At 47.7% G+C, this 24,697-nt stretch overlaps 1 protein-coding gene across 2 annotated transcripts in view; it reads left to right on the forward strand.

Moving 5' to 3' along the window:
- ATP2B2 (ATPase plasma membrane Ca2+ transporting 2) overlaps positions 1-24,697 on the forward strand; it is a 371,578-nt gene that overhangs the window by 99,277 nt on the left and 247,604 nt on the right. The gene's annotated exons all lie outside the window — the stretch shown is intronic.

A 24,697-nucleotide genomic window follows, 5' to 3' on the forward strand; every position in this document is an offset into this window, starting at 1 on the left:
TGAAGTGCAGCCTGTTGTATTTCACCATAGAGGCCAGTCCAGGACTGCAGTCCAGGCTCCTGTCTGCACCCCTTCTGCCAGCCAGGGGCCAGGCTTCCGGAACTGGACAGTGCACACTGCAACTTTGCCCAAGGAACTCTGCCGAGAGTTGCCACCACCATCTGTCAAACTGGCCTGGGCACTTGGCAGGCACTGTCTCTTTGCACATTTCCTCCAGCTCTAGATGTGGGCACAGTTATTACCCCCATTTACAGGGAGGAAGTGAGGCTCAGCGAGATGGGCATCTTGCCTTAGGTCTCATGCAGCTCGCGCGTGACAGAGTCCAGACTTGAACCCTGAACTCCTCCTTTGAAAACAGCGGCCCAGTGCTGGTGCTGCTCAGGAAGACCCTGATGCCCTGGGCCACTTTGGATGATGGAGTCCTCAGGTCTTCCCGATATTCCTGACAAGCTGAGGCCTCCTGGGACATGGAGCACCCCTTTCCTAATGCCCCACGCCTCGTTCCTGGAGTCATTGTCCAGGTTCCCCCCAGCGTGGCCCCTCTGGGCAGTGACTCGTCAGGTGGGAAGGACACTGAGCCTAGCAGGGACAAGGAGACAACTGCTCAGGGATGGTAAACAGGCCAAATTTGCAATCCGTCCCTGCACCCCACTGTAGGCTTAGTCTTTCCATTCATCTAATGGGGATAACGATAGCTCCCACGTTGGGTTCTGCTGAGCATTAAGTGCAGCTTAACTGCAGCTGAGTCAAGGAATGTGAACTTTGCCTAAAAAGTTAGGGCAGACTGACGTTCATGGTGGAGGACTGAAAGTGAGGGCGATTGTGTTTTGCGGCCATCACTCCATCTGCCACGTGGAAGCAGTGAGGTAGGACAGGATGCTTCACAGGGCTCCAGGCAGGAGGTCCCGGCGGTGAGAGCCAAGACTAGGAGGAGAAGGTGAGGAGGGATTCAAGAGGAATCCCATCTCCACAGACTGGAGAGGACAGGAGAGGGGAGACTCCTGGCCCACAGGGATGACTCAGTGCTGCTTCTCCCCAAAGTGGGGGATCTGGAAGAAGAGTGTGGGGGCAGAGGGAGGAGGACCAAGGAGTCTGGTTTGGGCCATGTTAAGTTCAGATGCCCATGGGACACCCAAGGGAAGATATGCCATTTGGCCAAACATGCAGCTCTCCAGAGAGGGAGGGGTGAAGACTCAGAACTACACCTCCACCCAGCTCTCACCCACTTTCCAAGGTCCTCTAAGATCTCTGTTCTCTTTGGGTTGGTCTTTGGTCTGAGAGTTGAGAAGTTTATTTCTCAGGTGTTGATTTGTGTTTTGTTCCTGGAAAGGCTGAAGAAGGAGAAGGTGGATCGGTACATATGAAGTAGAAATCTGGGCATACATCAGCTCTGATCCTTCTCCCCACCTCCGCCCCATGCCTTGGCAGCCAGCGGTGGGGAAGGGCTGGGCAGAGAACACACAGAAGACACAGGCCCCATAGGTACTGCCTAATAAAAATCTCTTTCCCCTGGAGCCAGTCTCTGAGCTCTGCTCTTCTCAGCTCTTGCAATGGGATTTTACCTGCACTCAAGAGGAGCAAAGGATTTGCTAAGCAGACTGAGGGTTGAACAAGCCCGCTTATGAGAGCAGGCTTTTAGCAGCATCATTTGCATTCCAACAATGAGTGTACAAATTATAAATGACTTCTAATCTATTTTTAAAGCGGTTTTAAGACTTCTCATCTGCTGTCAAGAGTGTCACTGAATATACCAAGGACATCCACAGCAACATTGCAGTCCTTTTGAAAAGAAACTATGCTAGTAGAGAACTCACCTTCGTCAAGCTTCTGCCAGATACAAACGCCGGGCTCCGTGCTAGGCATTTCAGGAGCATTGGATCATTAAGGCCTCCCTGTGGTCCCCAGAGGCGTGGCACCGTTATCATTTCTTGCAGAGGAAAGGAGGCCAGGCTCAGAGAAGGTGAGCCCCTGGTGCTGACCCACTCATTGTGTGAGTGCGGAGTCGCCCAGGACTGCGATCAGCTCTGGGTTCTTTCTAATACACCTCACAGTGAATACTCACTAGTACCTATTTCTGTTCCTCAACCAGAGCAAGGAGGGGGAGAAAGGAGCTTCACAGGGTTTGGAGAGAGGAAGCTGAGAAGTCAGAGCAAAGAGAAAAGATACAGCCCCCAAAAGGCAGGAGGAGGGGTCTCCCAGGGCTGGTCGTGGGTATGGCCTGGTAGCTGCCCCTGCGCAGGTTATTTCCCCTCTCCAGGCCTCAGTCTGCCCATCTGGAAAGGGTGGCATTTGTCCTCCACAGCAGTGTTCCCGGATGCAGTTGCTGCTGTTCCAAATCTTTCACCGTACTGGAAAGCCCCCTACACTCTCAGCCACTTAATCTTGCTTTTGTCAGTTCACCATTGTACTCCAGGACATTATTTTAAAGGTAAACTTTACTATGCACTTAAACGGAATAGAATATCACTTGTCACACATAGCTAACTACCCAAATAAATAAAAAGAAAAAGTAAAAATGTGATTAAACTCTACTAAGCTGTTGTGGCCTGAGGTCTGCATATGTTCTCTCTCCCCTCCTCTCACTCCTTCTGCCTCCCTCCCTCCTTCCCTCTCTGTCTCTGTCTTGGTTAGAAGGGAGCAGGGTCTGCACGTGCCAGGGGTTGGGTATTGAAGACACAGTGGCCCTGAGCTGAGTCTCTCCTCCTCCAGAGAACTAGCAGCCATGAAAGGGGCGGGAGCCAGAACCCCTTTCCCAACACTAAGGCAGCATTACCTAGTGCCTCCTGAAAAGGCCTCCCCAGTCCCTGGAGTCTGGGGTGGTGCTCTGCAGAAAGCCAGGCCAGAATTCCTGTTGTTGCCCTCCCAGCACTGTCACAGTCTGGCCTTGAAAGCACCCAGAGGACAGAGAAAGAGGGAGTGGGTGCAATTCCAGAATGGCCACCCTTTTGGTGACAAGGAGGTAAGCATGCCTTCCTATGCTGTCTCCCTTTTGATGCAGGAGGGAGGGGCAGAGGGGGCTCTAAGCGGGGCTTCAACCCAGCATTCCTTCTGCCCTCTGGGGAGAGTGCTTGAGCCTTGGTTTCTTTCCTTGCATGGTGAGACCCCTCAAGCGTGCCCTCAGTCACCTTCAGGGTACGGCAGCCTGTAATCCCTATAATCCCATATTAATGAATTTGCATGCCCCAGAGCAGGCTTACTTGGGGTGGGGGGGAGGGGATGGAGAAAATGAAGCAAACTCTTCTCCCTCCCTGGCAGGCTGGAGGAGAACTGAGGGCTTGCCCCTAAAAGGGGCAGAAGGGGGTTAAATTGCACATCAACCCTGAGCTCCAGTCAGTCTTCGTTTGGGCACTGCCTATGTCGTGGGTGTGTGGGTCCCCACTGGGGCCCTCTCTGCTGTCCTGTGCAAGTTTCTGGGGTATGTGCATGCTCATGACCATCCCTTTCTTGTCTCCAAGGGGCCTCCCCTCCTTGGCTTTGCTCACCTACTGGCCTTAATAGGTGGAGGTGGGGAGGGGGAAGGACAGAGAATGTTAGACTGAAAAGATCAGAGACCTTCTAGTTCATGGTTATTCTACAACCAGGGAGGAAACTGAGGCCCCGAAAAGGGAAGTATGACCACCTCTCCAGGCTTTCTGACTCCGGGGCCACTCCTCTCTCCCCACATTAATCTTCCTCTCAGGGGGTTGAGGCTTCATATGTTGTGAGTGGCTTCTGAGCCTGCCCTGGGGACCAGCCAGGTGGACATTCCCATTTTATGGGCCTTGGACTCAGGGTCCAAGCTAACTAGACTCATATCTGTGCCAGTTCCGTGTTCCAGGAGTGTCTTTGCTCACACTGGGCTCCAATCATGGACCCTAGGGATATACTTTCCCCTTTCTGCCTAGAGAGTCTGCCTACTTCCCCTGCCCTTTGCTAGGCTTGACACAATGTCTCCTCCCTCTTTGGAGATTCTGAAACAGTCTCACGTGGGCAAGCCAGCAAGGCTGTGCAAGCTCCCAAGGCCGCCCCTGGGGGTGCCCTCACTGTATCAGGTCCTCTTTCAGCACAGCTGGATTTTGTATGAGCAGAACATGTGCAGGTCTTGGAATATGGGCATACTCCTTGACAGCAGGATGGGGGCCTTGCTGCATGATGAGCCACACCTGGAGACCCAGCCTCTCTGCCAGGTACTTCTCCCTCTTGCTTTGTTTCTACACTTCATCTGGTCTTCTGCCTGACCTCTTACCTGTTTTACATGCCCTCCCCGCCCCGCCCCCCCCCCCACCCAGCCTTGTTCCACCCTCCATCTCCCAGGCCCTCCCCCACTTTGCAGGGAGGAAAAGGTTGGTTTTCTAGTTAGCAGGGTGAGCAGTCCCCAGATCCTCCCGGGACAGTGGCAGGCAGCCACTTGGAGACCCGGTCCATGCTGGAGTCAGAGTTGGTGTGGGCTAGGCCAGGGGCAGGGAGAGGGCTACAGATCCTGCTGATTGAAGAGCTAAAGCACCAACTTGTCTGCAGTTTGAAACCAGAGGCATGTGAGTAAAGCCGTAGCCGACGCCACTGATGCCACCAAGCCTGTTCCCACCATGAAAGGGCCTTTTGTTTTACCCCTTGATTCCTGGGTGAGCAGTGATTCCATTTTAATTAAATACACAGCGTTTGGGGTTGAGCAAGCTGCCAAAGCCCTCTGTTCCAGGGTCCAGGGGGAGCAGGATGGGGAGGCTGGGGGTGCTCACCTCGCCAGAAAATGGTGAGTAGGAGGGAGCCGAGAGCCTGGAGCAGGTAGTTGTGTGCCTGTCAACAACCAGTTAATATTCAGTGCAGAGGAATTCACCCTGCAGGACACCAGACCCCCTTGGGCATCTGGTTAACGGCACCTTCAGGGACACACTTGGGGAAAAAAACCCCAAGGGCAGGAGAAAGATATTTCTGATTTTACACAGGCCTGGCAGGGGCTCAGGGAGGAGCAAGTGGAGGGCTATGCTGGGTGACAGCCTTTCCACCCCCACTGGCCCCAGCCTCTCTGCTCTCTGATACCATCTTCTATGCCTGCTACAGGCTGGTTTCCTGCCCAGAAACAGTCCAAAGATCAACAAAACAGCACAGACAAAACTCTGAATTGAGAAGCTTGCAGGAAACTGAGCCCAAGTTACCCATCCCACTTTTCCTTTGATCCATCATCATGGTCCAGATGTGTCCTCCTCCAAGAAGCCCTCCAGAATCCAGACTATGCCCTATCACCACACACTCCATGTTACCCATCACTCTAAAATCCTCCTGTTTATTTATTTGAATTCTTGCATACTGGCTATCTCTTCCATGTAGAACATAGACTCCATGAGGACAGGAGCTTTTTCTTATTCAGTCAGTGCCTGACACAAATCATGTACTCATTAATGGTTGAATGAATACACTTAGGTAAAACTTAGGGGCAAAGACTTCACCTAAAAACACAATGTAATTTTAATAATATAAAAGTCCATTGCGAATATTTTGATTCTGGAGATCATCCAATCAAAAGAGGTTCCCTGAGCCCCTGTCCCACTCTGTGCCAGTCCCCAGGCTGTGTAGTGCGGGGGGTATAGCAGTGAAGCCAGCATCATGCCACCTTCAAGGGGCCCTCAATCTAGAGGAAGACAGACACAAAATCACAGTTCAGTGAGACAAGCCTATAGTGGAGGGCCAGAGGGAATTCAGGCAAGGGAACGATAGACTTCCTGAAGAAGGGAAGCATGAGCAAAGGTGTACCTGGGAGAGAAGAGCCCACAGTCAAAGACTGCCCAGAGGTTGAGGCCAAGAGGGTGAGAACCAGTGGTGAGAATGGCAGAGCCTGGGGTAAAGAAAAGGTGAAGATATGTTTCAAAGAGGCTTCAAATGCCAGACCCAAGATCCAGACCTTGCCTGGAAGGCATTAGGGAGCCATTGAAGGTCATTCAGTAGGGGCAGGATGCCAGCAGAGCTATGCTTTAAGAAGATTCCTCCAGCAGCAACTCAGAGTATAGACCAGGGCCCCAGAGGATTTGGGACCTGTCTTTGCTGCCCTTGGAGAAATGAAATATGATCCCAGGCACTGGGCCCTTCTCTGAGGACAATTGTTAGTGCAGGCCTCTGCAGAGAGCCCAACAGTAACACAGGGGCAGGTGGGATCACTTACCTGATATAAGATATGCTTTCCTCTGAAGGGGATAAATGTTGTCCTGGATTAGTAGCTGAGAGCGCAGGACCCATATCAGTGTACCTTGGTTATGATCTCCAGACCTGGGACTACAGGTCATCACCCTACTTGGTCTCCTAAAAACAACAACAACAACAACAACAACAACAAACCACCTAGGAAGTGCCATCCTCTTGTTTAAATGCATGTTGTGCATTCAATCAACAAACACTCATGTTGTGCAAACCCATGTTTTTTGTTTGCTTACATCCTTGCATTCAACCACAGATCCTTCCAGAGTATGGGCTGATGGAGGGAACTGAATGGGCAAAGGCTCAGAGGTAAAAATGAGTTTAGAGTAAGTTGATGACAAGGAGGCTAAGGATCTTTTATTTTAAATTCCTGTTACATCAGGGTGGAGTTCTTGTTTTCTTGGGAGTGTGAACAGTTGGGAAGTGTGGAAGCCACAATTCTTTGTGTTCACCCATTTTTGTCTTTTAATAACATAAAGTTTATGATATTAGGCTAAGTGCTTCACATATGTCCCTTCTTGATATTTATAATAACCCACAAAAATAAGGACTGTAATTACCTCCACTTCACAAGTGAGTAAGCTCCACACAGAGAGGTTAAGTCACTTTCTCAAGGTCACACAGTTTGGGAGCAGAGTGACCAAGTTTTGGACCCAGGGACTCTGACCCCATAAATCCCGTTTTTCATCACCACAGTAGCACTCTATCCTTCACATACCTCTATAGCTAGCTTGGTTCACCCCAAATCATACTCAGTTCATGTCTTTGTGAGCCTTTTCCGGAACATACATCTCAGGGGATCTTGTCCTTTCCCTGAATGCCGGTGAGGCCCATGCATTCTGAGGAGTCTCCTTGGCCAGTGGCCTTAGCATTTACCTTCCCATTTACCTTACCACCCTCCAACAGAAGCTGCAGCCCCTTCCCCAGTAGCCCAGCCTGGAGTCTATTCAGGTCTTGTTCTAATTCTTCCTCTTCTAAACATGTGACATTTCCCTGTCTGCAAGTTCTTTTCCTATTTAATCCTTGCCACAGCCTTCTGAGGGTTGGTGGCTGAAGGGCCATTTGATGGAGGAGATAACCAGAACTCCAAGACCTAAGAATTTTGGCAATAATAAAAATTGCAGCAGCTAAACGTATGTAGGTTAGATACTGGTATTGTTGTTCCCTTTTAGTAGATGGGGAAACTGAGGCACTGAGCTCTAGAGTAATAAGGTCGCAGATAGCAAGAAATGGAACAGAGATTCAAACCCAGGAAGTCTGGCTCTAGAACCCACACTCTGGGAAACATTTCATTTGGCTGCCACACATCTGTCTAGTGTGGAGGTCAGAAATGCTTGGTAAATATTTGGGGATGACTTGATTGATAATTGCTGACCCCTCTTTTAGCTCCACTGGTGGCTTCCTCTTTCTTTCCTTCACAGTCTAGGGTTTCTGACTGCCCTACCACAATAGAATCCTGCATGTCCAAGGGGCTGTCTTTAGTCCCCTGGGAGGACATGCTTCTCTCTGTGTGTGAATGTGTGTGCCCTATGCCATTTTGCTGAGATGACTTGTGTGGAGCATGTCTGAGGGAAGCCAAGTGCAACAGAGCTCTTGTCCCTTCAGCCTTCTTCCTTTGGGGAGGAAGCTTTCTTGACTGCCTGTTTCTCCTGTCTCTGGGTTTCTGCTGCCAGCTGACTATAGAGTTTTCATCCTAATGGACAGAGAGAAGTGGCCCTTCAGAATTATTTGAGCCTTCTTCAGGATACTCCAGTATTCATTGGAAACTAAGCTATGGAAGATTGAAAGCCAAGGAATTCACAACCCTGCTTGGGATTGTTTTTTCCTCTTTGAAGAAATATGGGCTCATGTGACTGCTAAAGTGACTCTTAACATTCTAAAGTGACAGCCTCTCCCTCTACAACTGTGGTATGCAGCTTGCTCATTTAAAAAAATGATAATTTTTAAAGAACTTGTTTTCAAAGCTTTGGCATCTCCCTTGAGGTAATTAGAAACACAGTGGAGACCTGAATAATCTAAATTTGTGGTGACTGCATGAGATCAATGAGGAAATCAATTCATTCAGCAGACATTTATCAGATGTCTGTGTTATGCATGATCCTGGTGATAAGGTGACATTCAGTCACACAGAGTCCCTGTCCTCATGGAACTTAGGTGCTGTGCAAGAGAGAAAGACAGTGCGCTAATAAACCAAGTCAGCCATTTCCAATGATGGTGACTGCCAGGAAGGATATGGCACAAGGTGATGTAAGGGAGTGATGAGAAGCTACCTAGCTCAAGTAGTCAGGAAGGGCCTCTCTGAAGAGGGGGCCTTTGAACTGAGAGCTGAGTGACAAGCGGGCAGCTATGCAAAGATCTGAGGGGAGAGCATCCCAGGCCCAGAAGTACAGTCAGTGCAAAGCACCACGTTGGGAATGAGCTTGGTGAGTTCAGGGAACAGCGAGGACGAGGACAGCCCTAGGAGATGAGGTAAGAGAGCTGGGCAGAGGCCAGTTCATGTAGACACTTGTAGACCATGGAAAGAGTTTAGATTTTATCCTATTAGGTAGACTGCATTTCTGTTGATTAACAAATCAATGTTTGAATCCAGGAAGGGTGATAGATTATGGTCATGTTCGTTGTTTTGTTCTGGAAACAAAATTTCCAAGCATCAGATAAACATAATTTTGGTGAAGGTAATAATACTTACTGGGAGTTGTTGGGGTCTCTTTAAAAGAGTCAGAGCAATTTGGTATAATGATCACAAGGTTCAAGTTTCAGCTCTGAGATTTCCCTGCTGTGTGACCTTGGGTACTCATCTATCTACTATTTCTGAGTCTCTGTTTCCTTATCTGCACAGTGGGGTGATATTTGACTCACAGGGCGATTGTGAAGATGGAAAGGGATAATGCCACACACAAAAAAGTATTTTACAAATTGTCAGGTGGTATGTGCTGGATACATGTCTTATTCCATTGAGAACTCTCTATTTAGGCACCCCTTACTAATTAGGACCTTAGATGGGAAATGCCTACTAGAGACCTCTACTTGGGGGGCGGGGAGAGGAGGGAAGATATTTAAAAAGAGTAACAGCCGCATAATACTCTGAGGACTTTTAGCAGCTCTCCTTCCAATGCCACCCTTCTCCCCCCTGCCCCCACCCCACCCTGCACCTGATGGCACCCTGTCTGTAAAGGCCCACTTAAAGCAGAACATGCCTGCCTTGCAATGGCTTCCCGGTGAGAGTAGGAGGGATCTGTCTCGGGCGGGCCTATGAAAGCCTCGGAGTGCACTGAGGTCTGCAGTACTGGAGCCAATCAGTATGGAGGCGCTTGGAGCTCTCCAAGGTCCTGACCAGCGGGGGCTCCCAGAATACTGCAGTCCCTTTAGTATAGCTCTTGCTCCAGTCGCGTTGTTTTAGAATTGGATTGTGGTTACCACATGTAGAATCCGTAGAACAAGTATCTGGAAAAATAACCACATTTGGAATCCAGTAGACTTGGGTTGAAACCTGCAGGTGACCTTAACTACTTAAACCTCCATTTTCCTCATCTGTAAAATGGGGGTGGTGATGCCTGTTTCGTACTGACCGTGGGAGTTAATGTGCTAAAACACTGAAGGAACCTAATGCAATGCCAGACAAATACAGATGTTTTTGTAAACACCCAGGGTGTTTCTCTGCCCAGCCAGTGAACTCTCAGAGAAGCCTATTATAGGTTGCAATTTTGGTTATGAGAGTATGGACACTAGAATCTCTCAGACCTAGTTCAAATTCCAGCTCTGTTTCTTCCTGGCTAGTGTGAATGACTAAACCACTCTAAATTCTAGTTTCCTCACCTGTAAAATGGGGCTAATCCTACCTACTTAGTAGGGTCTAATATTTAGAATAATAGCTGGTAAACACTCAATAAGACCTTGTAGATTTAGATTGAATTTTTAGGGGACCTTCTTTTCCTTTTCTTTTTAAAATAGAATTGTATTTGAAATATATCTCTAACCCGAGAGCAGGTTTATGCTATTACCTGAACCCTATTAAAAGGGGGCAGGCAGTAAATAAAAGCAAATGGTTGTGTTCCAGTGTGACAGTGTGAAATGAAGTGAAAAGTGACCTGTGTTTAAGTTGATCATATATAACCACTGTGGGAACACAACTCTTAGAAGAGGTCTAAGGTGCATGGCCGTCAGTGTTTCATGGTCATGATCCCAAGAGAAAGACCTGCTCTCAGAAGGGACAGAACCCTTGAAGTATAAGAAGGAAGATGTCTGTGAGGTTTGTTGTTAAAATTTCCATACTCATAGGGGAAGAAAAACAAAGCTGTGTGCCTTTGAGTACCTGAAGATTTTCCAACAGAAAAGAATGGGGATGGACAGTGTCCCTGTGGGACAAAGAGGAAAGCACGTGGATATGAGAGTCACCCAAGCTTGATTTCCACTGCCTGTTCCACCCACTTAGCTGGGTGACTTTATTTATCTTTAAATTTTAATTATGGAGGAATTTCAAACATACCAAAAATAGTGTGGTAAAGCCTTGTATACTCATTACCCAGCTTCAGTAATTATCACCCATTGGTTAATCTTGTCTCATCTCTCCCCAGTCCATTTCCCTCCCTTCTGTATTGTAGTGAAGCAAATCAGCTGGGTGGCAGTAAATATTCACCTCTCTGAGCCCAGTTTCTTCATCTGTAAATTAGGGATGATGGTAGGATCAAAAGCACAGGGTGTCTGGGAAGATGAAGAAAGAGAAAGAAAAGCTTGACAGTGGTTGCTCTCAAGGTCTGTGTTCCCCATTCTTCCCAGCCTCCCACCTGGTTAAGGCTTGGATCAACACAGACTTGGGCCTCAGATTCCCTTTTCCATTTTGGGGTTTTCTGATCTTCTTCCCACTCAAATTTGGCCTCTGCATGCACTCACCTTCTGGAATTTGCCCCCCATTTTTCTAGTAACCCCTCACTTTTGGGAGTTGAGATTGTTCCTCAAATCCTTTGGTCTCCTCAGATACAGAGCTGATAAAAATGCCATCGATTTGGAGGTCAATAAAGGTGGGTCTCTAGCACAACAGTTAAATGGCCTTCACCAGTGCTGCCTTCAGCTTCTTCATCTGGAATAGTACCAAGTTCATGTCATGAAGCGCTTTGCAAAATTTAAACTGTGAGGACTGTTGCAATGCCTGATGTTCTGCTATTCATTCCCTTTAGTGTGAGCATTGTAGAAGGAGATTGTAGCCATCCAGGAAAACAGAACTGGATCAAGAGGAGAAGCCCGAGATCAAAAGAGCATATTTTTTTTTTGAAGATTTTATCCATTATTTTAGAGAGAGAGATCACGAGTAGATCACAAGTAGACAGAGAGGCAGGCAGAGAGAGGGGGGGAAGCAGGCTCCCCGCTGAGCAGAGAGCCTGACGTGGGGCTTGATCCCAGGACCCTGAGACCATGACCGGAGCCAAAGGCAGAGGCTTTAACCCACTGAGCCACCCAGGCGCCCCAAGAGCATATATTTTTAAGATGGCAGAACAGATGGGAATGATCAGTAGAGAGGAAACAAAAGGGAAGATTGAGGGGGTCCAGGGTACTCACTGGAATAAATTCTTGTGTGAGGTTTCACTATGAGTGGGACCCTGGACACAGAGGCCTTGGGGACCAGCAGGTGTGTTTGAACCTTATCCTGTAATCAGTGGTGCCATTGGAGAACTTTGAGCAGGAGGTGACATGGTCATGCCTGCTGTGTGGAGAATTGATTGGAGGGCAAGTCAGCTTCAGGAGACCCATTGAGGGGGTTTGGGGAATAGTCAAGTGAAGAGCACTGTACCTACTCCTCACTGAATACCCTGTACCTGGCATATCCTGGGCATTCATTTAAACATTCATGGAAGGATCATTAGCTCAGATAAAGAATATGTAGACCAGGATTTGTGAACTCACATGCCTATAGGAACTGAACAATTTATAAAATAAGGGAAGGGGGACAGATGTGATGCAACAGGACAATCTAAAGGCACACATCCCCTCTAAAAATGGCAACAGCTATTCAACCCCAGCCCACTGCTGTTCTGAAGACCCAGTGTTGCCAGAATTTTCAAGAGGATCCAGAAGCCTGGATTCTTATGTGACTCACCCAGTCTTTAAGCCAGAGTGATCCAAAAGAAATATAATTCATGCCACAAAGGGAATTTTACATTTTCTAATAGCCATATTTAAAGAAATCAAATGAAACAGGCAAAATTGATTTTTAATTATCTATTTTAGTTAACCAAATATATCCAAAGTATTAGCTCAACATATAATTGATATGGAAAAAAATGAGAAATTTTATATCTTCCTTTTTTTCATGGTGAGCCTTTGAAATTTGATGTGCGTTTTACACTTAGAGTATATCTGAGTTAGGACTAGTCACATTTCAGGTGCTCAGTAGCCGTATGTGCCTCACAGCTCCCTTCTTGGACAGCACAACCTTAACATTGGCTCTGATTTTTTAAAAATACAGTGAGGATTCTATTCCACTGATCTGTATGTCTGTTGCTTTGACATAATCACTCTATCTTCATTACTATAGCTTTATAGTAAGTTTTGAAATTGTGAAAAGTGAGTCCTCCAATTTTATTCTCATTCAAGATTTTTTTTTAATTTTTTTATTTTAATAAACATATAATGTATTTTTATCCCCAGGGGTACAGGTCTGTGAATCGCCAGGTTTACACATTTCACAGCACTCATCATAGCACATACCCTCCCCAATGTCCATTTCCCCACCACCCTCTCCTGTCCCCCCTCCCCCCAGCAGCCCTCAGTCTGTTTCTTGAGATTGAGTCTTTTATGGTTTGTCATTCAAGATTTTTTGGCTATTCTGTGTCCCTTGTATGTTCATATGAATTTTTGCATCAGCTTGTTAATGTGTTCTCCCCACCGACCCACTCCCCCCAAAAAGCCAGCAAAGATTCAATAGGGATTGCTTCGGATCCATATGCCAATTTGCCATCTTAACAATATTAAATCTTTCAATAGGTGAAAATTAAAAAAAAATAAAATGTAGAGTACCTAATTGCTGAAAATTATCAAGGATACTCATGGAAAAAATGGGGACTAGTTAAGTGTTAGTGAGCAAAATCATGCAAGGGCTAAACAGTTGATAGAGCACACCTGAGACCACTATCCTCAGAAAGTCCTGCTTGTAAGGTTGGGCCTTCACCAGGATCTGGGAACCTCGATTTTGGGAGGGTTCCCTCCACTCCCTGATAAGAAGGGCTCCCTATGCCTAAACTGTGCTACAATATGGTTCATGCTGAGCATGTGCTTTCCTTCTAGAAGTCTGGAATTTGGGGATGAGCTATGCAGAGGTGCCTATGTGACTTGCCCCTAGTGAAAGCCCTGGGCACTGAATCTCTAAAGGGCCTAGATGATCAGGGTGCCTGGGTTGCTCAGTTGGTTGAGCATCTGACTCTTGATTTCAGGTCATGATCTCTGGGTCATGGGATTGAGCCATGTGTGGGGTTCCAGGCTCAATGGATTGTCTGCTTGAGATTTTCTCTCTCCCTCTCCCTCTACCCCTCCCCCTTTCTCTCTCTCTTTCTCTCTCTCAAATGAATAAATCTTAAAAAAGAAATAAATAAAGAACCTATCTAGTTGACAACCTTTAAAAATAATCAGTCAATCAATCAATCAATCCTAGTGGGGTTCAAAGAGAAGATGGCTCCAGTGCCCAACTTGTGGGTCCTGGAGTAAAGTAACTTGGCTGAAGCCCAGTCAGGTCTCCTGGTTGTTATCTGTACTCAGACCATCCCCACTCCCCTCCTGTCTGAGCTGTCTGCCAAGGAGAACACCAAGGATAATGAGGTGCTTTTGAGCTTCCAGCCTGGTGTCACCACTCCACAGCTTGTTAAGTGTGGGGACCAGGAGGTAGGAGTCTAGGAGCTAAGCCTTCACGTCAGCAGACATGGACAGCTGGTCACTGAAACCTGGTCCTCAGTCCCTGAGTCAAAGGCACCCATGTTTCAGACCTTCCTTGCTGGAGCCAAAGTTGTGGGCATAGCTGCCCCTCCCTCAGCTTCAGCTACTTCAGCTGGAAAGAAAGGACACATCGAGGGCTCTGGCAGGAGGACCCATTTCTCCCATGGCCACTGGCAGCTGCTGAGGAAAGTCCCATGCTAATGGTGGGCAGAGTGGATTCAAGAACAGCTCTGCCCTGCTTCTCCATCTTGGGGTACAAAAGTTGGGCTGATAGGCAGGGAGAGGTGAGGATCCATCAGTCCTGGCCAATCCAGAGAAGGAAAGAATGGTCCAGGGGGGCTCCTAGAGCCTTCAGCAGAACAAGAACATTCTAGAAGGGTTTTGGGGGGCCCTTTTAAAAATTAGGCTAAAATTTTTAAACTGTAAAACTTGTTCTTTTTAGTGCACAGTTCTATGAGTTTGAACAAATGCGCACAGTTATATAACCATCACTCTAGTTAAAGTATAGAGCAGTTTCATCACCCTTGAAACGTCCCCTCATCACTTGGTAGTCAACCTCTTGCCCTCCCCCAAGTCACCGGCAACCACTCATCTCTAGATTTGCCTTTTGCCTCTCACCGTCTGGATGGAATCCTGTGATACATAATCTGTGTGTCTGGCTTCTTCCCCTGCGCATCACACACTCGAGATTCTACCACATGTATCCATAGTTCCTTCCTTTTCATTTCTGAGGAGTATTCCATGGTAAGGATGCTCCAGAGCTCACTTCTCCAGGTTTTTGGTCATTTCTTGAGAGGCATTAGGTTTGTTTTCAGTTTTTGGAGCTATGAATAAAGCCATCTTATTCTTGGGTGAACATGAGTTTTTATTTCCCCTGGGTAAATACACAAGAGTGGAATTGCTGGGGTGTGTGGTAGGTGTATGTCTAATTTTATAGGAAACTGCCCAGTTCTTTTTCCGCGTGGGTGTCCTGGTTTGCATTCCCACCAGCAATGGATGGGAGCCCAGCTCTTCCACATCCTCAGCGGCACCTGATATGTTGTCGCTGCACCGCTACCTCTACCCTAGCACATCTCTCATGACCGTCACCTCTTAGCCCATCTGCCTCCTTTGATGGTCTGTAAGCCCCCAAGGGGCTGTACCCTAGTCATTTCTGTATTTCCAGGCCTAGGATATACCCAGAAAGAGCAAGGCAGTGAGCGTTTGAGCTACTGCTACAAGGAGCACTTGCTCGCTGGCCCCTGAGGGACTTCTGTCTTCCTTAGACTCCAGTGGCCTCTCTGGATCACTCTTCTCATCCCCAGAGAGGGAGCTTCTTGCAAATGGGGGTGGCCAGAAGTCAGAGGACTGAGCCAGACTTATACAGCTCTGCCAGCTGTACCCCCAAAGGGTACAGCTGGGCCATCCCAGCCCCCAGATCCTCCCAATGACTGATATCTCAAAGCCAGGTGCACACTTACGCCCGGGTCTGTAGGATTTGTTCCCTCCTTGCTGCCCCAACTCATGCCCAGAAGTCAGGGTCTGGGACATGCTACTGACTCCCAATTCTTTTAATATCAATATACGGGCTCATGAGGCATTCCTGGCCATGGACAACTCTTTGGCAATCCATCTAGACTTAAATCTAACAGGAGAGGTTACTTCTAATTGGCTCTATTTCTAGTTCTCTTCTTTTCAGATTTTATTTATTTATTTGAGACAGAGCAAGAGAGAGCATGAGCAGGGGGAGAGGCAGATGGAGAGGGAGAGAAGACTCCCCGCTAAGCAGGGAGCTAATGTGGGGTCGATCCCAGGACCCTGGGAACATGGCCCGAGCCAAAGGCAGACACTTCACCGACTGAACCACCCAGGCGCCCCTCTAGTTCTTTACTTCTTAACAGTAATTTCCAACCCTTCTGATCCTCACTTGTAAAAATGGGCATAAAAAGTATCTCTATCTCTTCAGACTGTGGTAGGGATATGGTGAACTACTGCTCGTGGCTCACTCAGAGGGGAGCTTGGACGGAGGTGCCCAGGGAGTGCTGGGAAGAGCAGTCCTCATGAAGCACCTTTCTCCCTGGGGCCTCCATCTTGTTCGAGTTTCACTGTGGCCCTCAGCTAATGGTGCCATAATCCTCTCAGAATGTTCATGCCAGATGGTTAGCATCCTCACCTTCTCCTAGCCAGAGTTTCCAAATTTGTGAAAAGGAATGTTGAACAGGATGGTCTCCACACCAGCCCCTGTACTCAAAAAATCTTTCCCTTCCAGGTTCCATTTGCCCTTTTCTTTTGGTAGCTCAGGGTATGAGCAGATGTAATGAGGAGGCTCAGGGAGGGGATTTGGGGGCTTGGTACCTGATACAGCCAAGAGGTATGTGGCCCGAGATCTTTTCCTCCAGAAATCCATGGCAGTGCTGGTGTAAGTTAGCCTGGACAACAGACAGCCAGAGTTAGGTAAAGTGGGCTCCCTCTGATTTTTGGCTCTGCTTTCAAGCCAGAGTCAAGCACACAACAACCTAAGTGCCCAACAGTAGGGATGGCAGGTATAACTTGTAGAATAGGGAGTCATCAGAAATGTGTCCAGGGATATGGAAATGGATTCACAAATGCTGGTGAGCAGCAATTCCTGGGCAGCCGATGCAGGAAGCAGTGCGATCGTCTGTACACATCTGTCTTTTCTAGACCAGCAGGTCTCAATGGAATGATTTTTGCTCATCCAACTCCACACCACAGAGACATTTACCTATGTCTGGAAACATTTTTAATTGTCATGACTGGGGAAGAGCTGCTGGCATCCAGTGGACAGAGGCCAATGTACATGGCAATGTCCACAGCAAGGAATTATGCAGTCCAGATTGTGCAAAGTGTCATGACTGAGTGACATCCTGACTCAGGATTTCATAAGAGCCCAGTACCTATCAGAGGAATACAGTGAACGTACAATACATCATTTTTGAAAAAATGAGTTTGTGAAAACATGCATTTGTACTATGGAAATGTATCAATGGCATGGTGGGATTACTGAAGATTATTATTTCCCTCATTTATCTGCATTTTTAAAATTCTCCACTACAAATTTTTGTTGCTTATATAATGAAAAACTTTATTTAGATAAGGAAAAAGAAAATAATATTAGGAAGACATAAAATGCATACTGAATAAATACAGTAATTAAATGCATTCATGCATTTCACCAGTATCTAGTGATCCCTTGATCCAGGCATGGTTCTAGGCAGTGGGTACAGAAGAGCAGGAAGAAAAAAAAGTTGCCCTCTTGGAGCTTACTTTCTAGCAGAAAGTAAAGACTAAACAAAGGACTAAACAAATAAATATATAATGTTTGTAATACAACAGAACAGCCAGTCGTGAGAAGAGCCATGAGGAAACTAAAGCAGGATTACAGGGTCAGGGAGAGAGTGTGAGAGTGTGATGAAGAGTGTGTCAGAGGAGACTTCCTGACAAGTGACATCGTAGTAGAGACTTGAGGAGAGCCTGGGAGCAGGACATGACCAATGGAGCACATGTGGGTGAAGAGTGTTTAAAGCAGAGAAATGCACTACCCTGCTCTAGAAGGTCTCTGTCAAGCTTTTGAGAAATGGCAAGAATGCTTATTTTAGAAGGGCAGTGCATCATGATGCTTCCTCTGACACCTCTGGGAAGAAGCCAATGGCAGGATTCTAAGCAGTGCCTGCCTCTGAGAAGGATGGGAAGGATGCATGGGCATTTCAAGACGACCTTCAAGATGGAGAAAAGGTTCTCTCCAGAAATACCACAGGTGCTCTTTCTGGGGAGGCAGCCTAGGGTTCAATTCCTACCACTTGCCAGCTCTGTGCACTTGAGAACGGTGCTTAAACTCTCTGAGCCTCAACTTGTTCTTCTACAAAATGGCAACACTAACATATGTCCCACTGGGGTGCTGGAAACCCAGCTGAGATGATACAGTGAAAGCTCTGGCATAGATCCTGGTGCAGAGGTGCTAAAAGTGTGCCCTCCCTCCCTCCTCTTTTCTGTTCCTGACATCCTTCTCTTGGTCTTGCTAATAACTGAGCTCAGAGGCCCCAGGTTACAGGCATGAGGAAAATGAAGTTTCCAATACCACTTTTTGCAATGATGGCAGCATAAGAACATAACTGGGCAAAAGCAATGACATTGTGGTTTTAATCAGATGCAAACAAATTTATCTTCTCTAAAGATGTCTTTGACTGATAAAAATGACCACTAAGGGGAAAGTACTACAGGAAGAAGAAACAGCCCAAGCAAAAGTACTGAGTCAGTAAGTCAGCAGGTGTTTATTCAGTGCCTGCTATTTTCTGGGCACAGTTCTTTATGTCAGGATAGTGCAGTAAACTGAGCAGAGAGGATGGAGAGTCTGCTCATGAAGCTTATGCTCCTGTGGCAGGACAGAGACAGGCATTAAACACAGAGACAAAGAGGCTCTTTTTGAGATTATTTGCACAGCAGTGATGTGATAAAAAGTGAAGAGGAGGCAGCGTTAGGTGAGGTGTAAAGGAAAGCTTCCATGAGGAGGGAACACTGGAAGGTGCATGCCCAGGAAATCATGTTCTGGGCAAAGGGGACAGCGAGGACAAAGGCCTTGAGACAGGAGCAAACTTGCATGTTGGTGAAACAGAAAGAAGGCAGGTATGGAGAGCGATTGAGGAGAGCGGACAGAGAAGAAGCTGGAGAGGCCGGCAGAGCCAGATCACACAGCCACAGAAAGGAGCCTGAGCTGGATGGCGATTTCAGTGCACGTGGTCAGAGGGATTTGAGCAGGGAAGTGACCTGATCTGGTCTGTGCTTTGCAAACACCCATTCCGGCTGCTCCATGGGAGCTAAGCTATAGCCAGTGGGTGTACAAGGGAGAGAAATTTGCCAGAGACAGCGGTGGCTTGGACTTGAGTGAGGCAGGGGAGGAGGTGGGAAGTCTCAGATACGGGATAAATTTGGAGATCGCACCAGTAGGTCTTGCCAAGGGATTAGACGCAAGGACTGAGGGAATGAGAGGAATCAACGTGGCTCCCTAATTTTTTTCCTGAGAAACTGGGAAGATGGTAGCCATTTGCCAAGGTGGAGAGCCTGAGGAAGAAGGATTGGTGGGGCAGAGTCATGCTGTGCTTCGGATGTCTGTTAGACACTGCAGCCATGAGACCGAGCAGGCAGGTGGGTATATGTGCCTAGAATCAGGGATGAGTGCTGAGAAGTGATGGGATGGAAACTTAGAGCCTGAAGATTGCCCAGGATGAAAAATAATTAATAAGGAGTTAAGGCAGGACGTGCAGGAAATATAGCCTCTGGGAGATATGGTTGTGAGGATATTATGTAATATTAGCCATGAGCAGAGCACCCCTTTCTGCCTGGAGAGGGATTCACTTGGCTCCATACAGTTTTTCGGGACTAGGACCGTGATTCTCTAGCACATTCAGGTTTCCACTGGGTACACAAGTGCCCTTGTGTGTCAGGAAGCCTAGAGAGATCCAGGATATCACCTGGAGAGCCCCCAAGGTTGTGTTTGGATACCTGTGGGCTGTGTTGGCACCAGAAGAAGAGGAACAAGAAAGGTCTTGAGGCAAAACTGTGAATTCAAAGCTCACAGCCCAAGAGATGAGCTGGACTCCATGATAAGCTCCCCTGCTCTGTGAGGCATCCCCCAGCCGTCAGACTCTGTGCTGGAAATGAGGCAGCATCCTCCGACTGCCTGTGGGCCCCCGCTGTCCGCACCCCTTCAAGCCAGACTGTGCCTCTGTCCTTCTGGTGTCATGCCTCTTTCTGGGCCTTCCCACTGCCTCCTCTCACCTCCCTCTGCCCAGCTCCTGCCCTTCCCTCTACACCAAGCTTAAAGTTCCCCTTCTAGCAAGACGGTGCCTTAAAAGCTATGGTCTGGCCAGACTCTCTGCTGCAGGGAGGCAGCGACTGTGTCTGTCTCATTTGCTGTGATGTTCCCAGGGCCTGGCACACAGCGGATGCTTGGCCAGTGATTGCTGTCATATTTCCTGCAGAGCTGTCCTCAGGGCCCTGGACACCACAGCTCTGTTTGGTGTCCGTTCTGGGCTGAGCTGTTGCTGGTGACTAAGGCTTGGTGACCTTCATGGCTCCACAACATGACACAGCTTTCACATTGGTACCAGCCTCTCATAGTGGAAGAAAGGACACTATTTGGAGGCAGAAGAGCGAAGCAAGTCTGTACACCACCAGATACAAATGTTGTTCATCTCGTAACTTCCTCGGGCCTTAGTTTCCCCATCTGTAAATTGGAAGTCATTGATTCCCTTACAGGGAAGAGGAAAGGAGATCACATTTACAAGCTTCCTGATGTTGTTTGTGAAATATATTTAAAACAACTTGTATCTGACATCGCCAGCCACCTGGAATAAGAAATGCCTGCATGCAATGTGGGGACAGGGCAGGGAGCCTGAGATCCCAGAACTCTCTCCCTGCAAAGGACCAAAATATGCCCAGGTCAGAGGGAAATGGGGTTTAGTCAAGGAATCAGCTTTTCCTTTATGAGGTACTGTTTGGATGTATTGCAGCAAACATGTCTCAAACCTTCCTTGGCAACTGAGGAGGTATGAGAAGAAATAATTCATTACTGGACAGGTTCTTCTCCATTTGTTTTTCCTTAAACACTTGAACACAGAACTCCAGGCTTCAATCAAAATGCAGTGCCTCCCAGCCGTGGGACTTGTGAGTGACAGGACCAAGATCTCTAGCCTTCTCACAGGGGCTTTAAGGCACTGCATGGTCTGGTCACACCACAAATTCCTTTTGCCTGACAGTCCAGCAGATCAAGGCAGTAGGAAGAAATGCACAAGAACTGTTTAAAAGAACGAAAATGCAGCAAGTATGCATTTGCAGTTTTGCTGGATATTGAGGGACATTGAGGCAAAGCTGGTTTTTACGACCATTCGTTAAACCTTTAGTACACGCCTACTGTGTGCCAGGCTCGGTGCCAGGATAGAACTGCCAGGCTGAACAATCCACGGAGCACCATTCATATAAAAAGCGGTGTATGAATGGTGCTAGCTGAAGTCATACAGGGCTTCCCCGCTGCTCCCTGAGCCACTGTCCCCATCCTAGCCCCAGCTTCTCAGCACCTCTTTCAGGAAGTCCCAGAGGTTGGGGGGCCTCCACATGGGTTTCTGTGTTGTGTGTGGTCTGCCTTACCACTGCATCTCAGCCACTCTCAACATATCCCATTCCACTCCATCCAGCACTCCAGCCTTCTGTCAGTCTAAAATCATGAGGCTCCACCCTCCCTCTGAGACTTTGCCCTTGGTATTCCTTCTGCCACCAGTACTCTTCCCCAGATCTTACAGGATGGCCTCCCCTCATTCCATTCTCCTCTCAAAGGTCACCACCACGGGGAGGCCCTTCCTGATTACCTCAGCATCCTCGTCCCGCACAGCACACATGGGGGTCCTGTTTTTCTTATTCTGTGTTCTCGAAAGCACATGTAAGTTTCTGGTATGATCTCGTTGGCTTGTTTGTTCATTCCCTTGTTCATTCTGACTCCACTGGAATGTGAGCCCTGGAACTGAGGCCTTATCCTCATGAACTTAGTATGGCCAGTGCTATACTGCATATTGAAAAGAAGAAGATGCAGAATCGCTCTCTGAGGACCCCCAGTCCGAAAGGGAGCAGACAAACCAATGGTTACCAGCTTGAAGGCTGATCAACAACCTGCAGAATCCCCTTCCAACTTAGCCGTTCTGGATGCCCATCACAGCCTCTGCAACAGCTCTAGGCAACACCCCTCCCTGAAGCCCAGGCCCCAAAGAAAACAGTGACCCCAAAACTAAGGATTTCTCCCTGGACCTGATTGCCACACAATACTGCTTTGGAACAGGGAAGGTATTTTTAAATGTTCTTGCAAGTGCCAAAGTGTGTCTTGTTAAAAATAAGGTTTGTGTTCATTGAAATGCCGTTCAGGTTCGCCATTCTGTGGCAGTGTTTAAATTAACCACATTGTGCATCGAGTGAATTCCGAACAGCATGTGAATCATTCAGGGCGAAAAAGTTAGGAGTTGATATTTGCTGAAGTTGGATCTTATTTGTGTTCTGTATTTACCTAACCCTTCTATAGCACTTGCTCTGTGCCAGGCCCCGTTCGATGTGCTTGGCAAATATCAGTGCCTTTAACCCTCACACAAGCCCAAAATATTCCCTGTTTTACAGTTGAGGAGACCGAGGTATGGAGTTCAGTCACTTGTGCAAGTTCATACAGCTTGTGCCCCGAAGGGAGTCTGCAAATGTTTGGGCCACAGGGAAGACCTTGCTGATAAGCCACCCTGCCAAAAGCCGCCCAACTTTTGCCTATGTCCTTTTTAGGAAATTAGGAATTCCTTGCAATGCCTAGGTAAGGAATTTCCTGCAGGACTGCCCTTCCCCTGCCTGTGCACTTGGCAGCCTTTGGGGCCCTGCAGACAAATCGCCCATCAACCTCATTTAAGAGTGCCCTTCTATGGTTCCCCATTACCCCAGCTTTAAGCCAGCCTTCCCCAGCTGGCTTGTGCCCCTGCGTTGTCCCAGTTATCTGGTCCACCCTTCCGGATTTCCTTCATGTGCTCTTCCAGATTTCTCACCTCCCCCCATCCGGCTAAATTCCTCTCCCTGAATGACTCAGCTCAGATTCTGCCTCTTCCAAGAGCCTTCTGGGCTCCTCTGGCCCCGTTTACCCTCATCTACAGAACTTCTCTTGTGCTTATAGAATCTACTTGCAACTTGCAAGCCAGTCTCATTGTGTTTGTCTTGTGCTTACAGTTAGGGTCTGTTTCTGGAATATAGGACATACATAGCTGGGTTCAGATTCCCTGCCTACTAGTTACATGACCTTGGGCAAGTCCCTTCACCTCTGTACCTTGCTTTCCACCTCCATAAAATGAGCATAACAGTAGTTCCCGAGTTTCTCTAGGGTTGTTTTGAAGACATAACAAAATAAAAAGCGTGAGGTGTCTGAGTCTACACTTAACCTGTGGCATAGGTCAGCAAACTTCTTCTGTTAAAGAGCCTGATAGGAGGTATTTTAGGCTTTTGGGGTCAGACGATTTCTGTTGCAACTTTTCAGCTCTGCCCTTGTCGTGTGTAAACAGCCATAGACAATACATAAACAAGTGAGTGTGGCTGTGCTCAAATAAAACTTTATTTACAAAAGCACTGATTCCCTTGTGTAACAGGTATTTACTGAGCATCTACTATGTACCACACTGTGCTGTGTGCTGAGGCCACAAGAAGAGCAAGACACACAGAAAACCCGCCCTCGTAAGAGCTTAGACTGTAATGGAGGAGGGAAACAGAGGCCAGGGGTGGCTAAATGACTTCCCTAGAATCACATGGCTAGCAAGCTGCTGTCATTTTCAGTGCTGCAAAGGACCGAGCACAGGATTTGTGCCACATGGACTTGCACTTGAGTCACACTCCCTTGCTGACCAGCCCTTTCACCCTTGTGAGCCCCAGTTTCCCTTACTGTTAACACAAGGTCCATGATCCACACTCCACAGTGATCAAGATGGTTGGGAACTCACCCATCCTTGCTGTTAGAGCTGGGTTGTATCTCCCTGAGCTCCGAGGGCCTCTCTGTGACCAGCTTTCCCAGAACTCCTGCCTGCCAGGGGATATTAGCAGCTTTGTCAAGCTAAATAGTGACTCCTGCTGTGTTTATGAAAAGGGATGAGGAGGGAGAGCACTTTGGGGTAGACTTCCTGGGTCTCCTTCCGGGAGAGTATCTGAGTAAAGAGCAGCTTCACAGCCCCCTTTGGCCACTCAGATGGCAGGCCCCATTCTGGAGACTTTCTTTACTCCCATTTTACAGATCAAGAAACCAAGGCCAGAGAGAATGAGACATGCTTCCCCTCCTAGACTTTGACTAATCCACAGCTGAAGGAGAATCCCCTAGGAGCTAGACACAGCCTCTTCTTTATTCTCAGAACACCCCTGTGAGGCAGGGATGACCCTTCCCATCTCTCACGTGTGCTCACTCCCCTTCTGCCTTTGAGAAATTGCACAGTAAAAGAAACACATCTCGAGTGTACAGCTGGATACATTTCTACTTTTGCTTATACCTGTGTGACTACCGCCCACATCCAGTTAGAGCACACTTCTCCAGCTCTTCTTGGGGGGGACGGGGAACTCCCTCAGGCCACTTTCCAGAGGATCCCTCCTCACCCACCTGGAGGCAGCCACTGCTTTGATTTTTGTCACCATGAATTGGATCTACCTACTCTAGAACCTTATATCAGTAGAAATACATAGTATGTTCTTGCCTGAGTCTGGCTTCTTCCACTCAATGAGTCTATGCGATTTCTCTGTGGCGTCGTGGGCATCCATGGGCTGTTCTTTTTCAGTGTTGTGTAGTATTCCATCATTGGAAGCCACCCAAGTTGTTCATCTGTTCTCCTGTGATGGCCTTTGGGGAGCTTTCCAGTTTTAAGCTATGATGAATCCAGTCTCTGAATATTCATGACAGCCTTGACATACATTTTTGTTTCTCTTATTTGGAGTGGGATTTTTGGGCTGTAGGGTATGTGGAGGTTTAGTTTTCCAAGAAACTGTCAAAGCATTGTCCAAAATGGCTGTTTCACCTGACATTCCCACCAGCAATGTATGAGAGTTCCTGTCACTCCACATCCTTCTCATCTTT

Source organism: Martes martes (genome assembly GCF_963455335.1).
Source record: "Martes martes genome assembly, chromosome: 1".
Taxonomy (NCBI): domain Eukaryota; kingdom Metazoa; phylum Chordata; class Mammalia; order Carnivora; family Mustelidae; genus Martes; species Martes martes.